General features: G+C 41.5%; 1 pseudogene; it reads right to left on the bottom strand.

The window, feature by feature from the left end:
* Nucleotides 1-3,043: 3,043 nt before the first annotated feature.
* On the bottom strand, nt 3,044-3,967 carry LOC110213609 (transcriptional enhancer factor TEF-3 pseudogene; annotated as a pseudogene).
* Between the last annotated feature and the right edge of the window lie 401 nt (nt 3,968-4,368).

Raw genomic sequence — 4,368 nt, forward strand, 5'->3', positions numbered from 1 at the left:
TCTTTCCTTCTATACTTGAGAACCATTGGTCCATAGTTAAAAGCTAAACATCACATTATCAGTCACTCAGCCCTTCACAGCTTTTCATCAGGGCTGGTAATCAAAGAGCAGATGTGTGCCTATATGACACTGTCTGTATTACAGAGCCAGCATGTCATAGTGGATGGAGAGCTAGCCTGAAAGTCAGGAAAAACTGGGTTAAAGTCCTACCTGTGACATACACTGGCTGGACAATGTCACTTGCCGCTGGACTTGGATGACTCTAAAGAGAGAGGGAAGCTGATGGCTGTGCAGCTCTGCCTCCCTTAAATCCAATTCATGTGCAAGTCAAGGCATCACCTCATGTTATCATTGATCCTCTTCAAGACTGAAGGACAAACAACAACGCTTTCAGTGTTTTCGGTAACTCTCTAAAAATATACGTTGCAGAGAGAATGGTGACCTCCATTGTTAAAGGAGCTTCTTCATCGAGGACTTCCCTACACCAGCAGAATCACAGGTACAATCCCTATCCCTATATCACAACATATGGTGATGGCAACATGCTACTGTGGAAAAGCATGAAACTTGGAGTCAAACTTCAAGACCAAACTGCATTATTTACTAGCCCTGTAATTGTGATTCCTCAGTTTTCTCATCAATAAAATAGGCATGATATTATTTATACTTCTAGTATCATAGGGTTATTATGAGGGATATCACTCTGGGAAATGTAAAGCTTGGAAACAAAGCATACTTTGTAAACTGCAAAGCATCTTGCAGACAAAACAGATCTGGAAAGATCATCTTCAAACACTGACTGTTACCTAGATACAAGCTAGGGCTGGCATCCAGCAAGATTGTGAAAGAGAGATCAGCTCTCTTTCTGGTGCGTGTCCCTACTTCCTCTTTCAGGGATCTATTTTGTATCCCATTTTCTCTCTGTTTGCTAAATTAAATTGAATTGACCTGCATTCAAGATAAGGTCTTAGCTAATAAAAGCTCATGAAGCCTTATATGTAGAGGGATGTGGGGTGGTGTAAAGAACTCTGAACTCAGAGTCAGAGAACTTGGATTTAATCTCTTGCATTTAACCTCAGTTTTCCTCGGTTTCTTCAACTGTAAAATGATGATAATAGTAGTACCCACCTCATAGGATTGTTGCAAAGATCAAATGAGATAATATTTGTGAAAAGTGCTTGGTACATAGTTTTGTTATTGTTCAATTATTTCAGTTGTGTCTGATTCTCCGTGACTCCATTTTAGGGTTTTCTCTGCAAAGATACTTGGAGTGGTTTGCAATTTCCTTCTCCAGCTCATTTTACACATGAAGAATCTGAGGCAAACAGGGTAAAGTGACTTGCCCAGAGTCACACAGCTAGTAACTGTCTGAGGTCAGATTTGAACTGAGGAAATGAGTCTTCCCGACTCCAAGCCCAGTGCTCTATCCACTGCACCACCTGGCTGCTTATTTGAGGTCTGAGGGGGGAAAGTCATTATTGATTGAGGGATCAAGAAAGGCTTCATACAGGAAGAGGTGATTTTTTTGAGTTGGGCTGGTAAAGAATAAGTGCTTAATAAATGCTCGTTCCTCTCCTTTCCTTCTCCATGGTCCTTTTCCCTGGTGATTCACCCTTAGCCAATTCAGTTCAACAACAATTTATTAGGTGCCTATTCTATGTAGAGGTGTGGGATCTACAAAGTCTCAATAAGAGATAATCCCTGACCTCATGTGGCTTAAAGTCAAGAAGAAGGGTATGACATGTACAGAAATAACTATTACATATATATATATATATATATATATATATATATATATATATATACACACACACACATACATATGTATATATAAAAATATATGCACATTTTTTATGATATATACATTGCATATATATGTGCCTACCTATATACATGTACACACATATATGTGAAAGATAATCTACATACATACATGTATATATATACATACACATTTAAAATAAAGGCGTAACTAAAGTACAAGTAAAGTTTTATTGGGAGGAAGCATTTATTAAGCCCCAACTGTGTGCCAGGCACTGTGGTAAGTACAAATATAATCTCATCTTATCCTAACAACAATCCAGGGAGGCAGTTGTTATCATAATTCTCATTTTACATTTCAAGAAACTTAGGCAGACAGAGGTTAAGTGAATTTCCCAGTTCGCAGTAAGTGATCTCACTCAGCCTAATAAGTATCTGAGGCAAGATTTGAACTTAGATCTCCCTGACTCCAAGCCAGCAGTATACTCACTGTGTCTATTTGAAGTCTGAAAGAGAAAGGTCATTATTGACTATGGGATCAGGAAAGGCTTCATACAGAAAGAGGTGATCATTTGATTTGGGCTTTAAAGGATGTATAGAAATTCAGCAGATGGGAGCAGGAGCAGAAAGGGTATTTCTGGCATATCAAATAATAGCAAAAATATAGAGCTGAGAAAGTTCAGGGTATGAGGGAATTTCAAATATTCCAATTTGACTGGAACATAGTGTATTTGGAAAGTGGTAACCTAAAATAAGGCCAGAAAGATAGGATGATACTAAATAGTAGGCTGAAAATGCAAGGTCAAGAGGTTTTAGCCCTATTCAGTAAGCAATAGGTAGCCCTTACATACACAGTTCTGAGTAAATTAATAACATGACCAGATCAATGCATAAGGAAGATTATTCTGGTGTGAATGATGGTTCAGAGGAGGCAAAGAATATCAACTATTTGATTACTCTTTCTAATAATATACTACATGCTCTTTGAATCTACTAAAAAACTGTCAATAGCTCCCTATTGTCTTCAGAATAAAGTCCAGGTGCCATATTGTGATATTCAAGCGTCTCTATGATTTGGCTCCCACCTAGCTCTTCAATTTTACTGATTTTTTTTGAAAATATGTAATATCTTGAGTGTATTTGAGGTTAGGGGATTTTGCTTGTTCTTGGGAAGGGGGAGAATGTTCTCTTCTTGACTCTGAACTTCAGGCATAGACCAGATCTCCCTGCTTTCCCTGTATACAAACAGCCTAGCTTTTCTTGTCCTCCATCCCCAAGTCTCTTATTCTTTCACCAGCCTGTAGATGTGATGTTGAGCTCCACACTCACTTGTAGACACTTCAGACACATATGCAATACACAGTAAGGTCTCCTGGGTATCTCTGTTGGTCACCACCTGCAGAATAGTGAAGTTCTCCAATAAGCCGTTCATCATGCATTTCTCTGGCTGGTGCTTTAGCTTACGGATGAAGCTGATCATATATTCAGAGAGGAGATTGGTGAATTCGGTAGGAGTAGTGGCCATTCTCATAGTGGGCTGTTCTCTGTCTCTACTTTCTCCACATCCTGTTTGCCAAAGAAGCAGACTTTGGTGGAGTAGGTGATGATCGTGTTTTCAGGGCTCTCATGCTGACTGAAGACACCCAAAAAAAGAGCTGCCTTCATCTTCAATGTTGGTGTTGAGGTCAGCCCAGAACTTGAAGAGGAAGAAGGCATTCAAAGGTCCTTATTCAAAGAGCTCCTTGAATCCTCCCTTCTTATCAGGGAATTTGTCATAGATCTGGTGGATGTCCACTGCTTCAAGGTAGGGGTCACTATAGCTAGGACTGGCCTGGCCAATGTGTACAAATAGGTGCTTGTTCTATGTGTCTGGGTCTTGTTGCTACTCCAAGAAGGCAGAGAACTCCAACATCCAGAGCTTGGAGCTGGCCATACTTCGGCCTTGCCATGGAGGGGTTGATGGCAACAGGGTGGACCCATCAGGAGATTCAAACCCTGGCAGAGGAAGCGGAGGCTGAACAGCATAGATTTGTTGAGAGAAAGGTTTCACACCATGGGACCATCCGGCTTGGCCTGGTGAAGCTCCTTGCCAAAACCCTGAGACTGCTGGGTAGGCTGATCACCGGTTAAGGGCCACTTTATTGTGGAAGGCTGTAGCAGAGATGATCTAAGCAGATGACATGGTAGCCATATTCCACAGGGCTTTGCCCTTAGCTGCCTGATCCTTTAATTTGGCTTGGATCTTCTGGGCTTTACAATGGGCCAGAACCTGGATGTGGCTAGATACCTGCTTCCTGGTTTGACTTTTCTGGTTCAGAGCTTAACATAGCAAACAATCGGATCATCACTGCCTGTCCCAGGATGGGGGATGAGAGAGGGATGATGAGCTAAGTGAGTTCTGAGGGGCGCTCAGAGATGCACCGACTCAGCTCCAGCTCTTCAATAATGCTGAACAGGGAAAGGGGCAAGAAGAGCCTGGAAGTGTTGTACTGAGAAATCAGCGAGTGAGACCCAGACATGATTTAAGATGTGGACTTTATTAGCGTGTGGCTGCAAGGGGTATGCACATCCAAATCAAGCAGCCCCGATCAGGGGTCCAGCTAGGGT

The sequence above is a fragment of the Phascolarctos cinereus genome, unplaced genomic scaffold (genome assembly GCF_003287225.1).
Source record: "Phascolarctos cinereus isolate Bilbo 61053 unplaced genomic scaffold, phaCin_HiC Scaffold_5;HRSCAF=322, whole genome shotgun sequence".
Classification (NCBI taxonomy): domain Eukaryota; kingdom Metazoa; phylum Chordata; class Mammalia; order Diprotodontia; family Phascolarctidae; genus Phascolarctos; species Phascolarctos cinereus.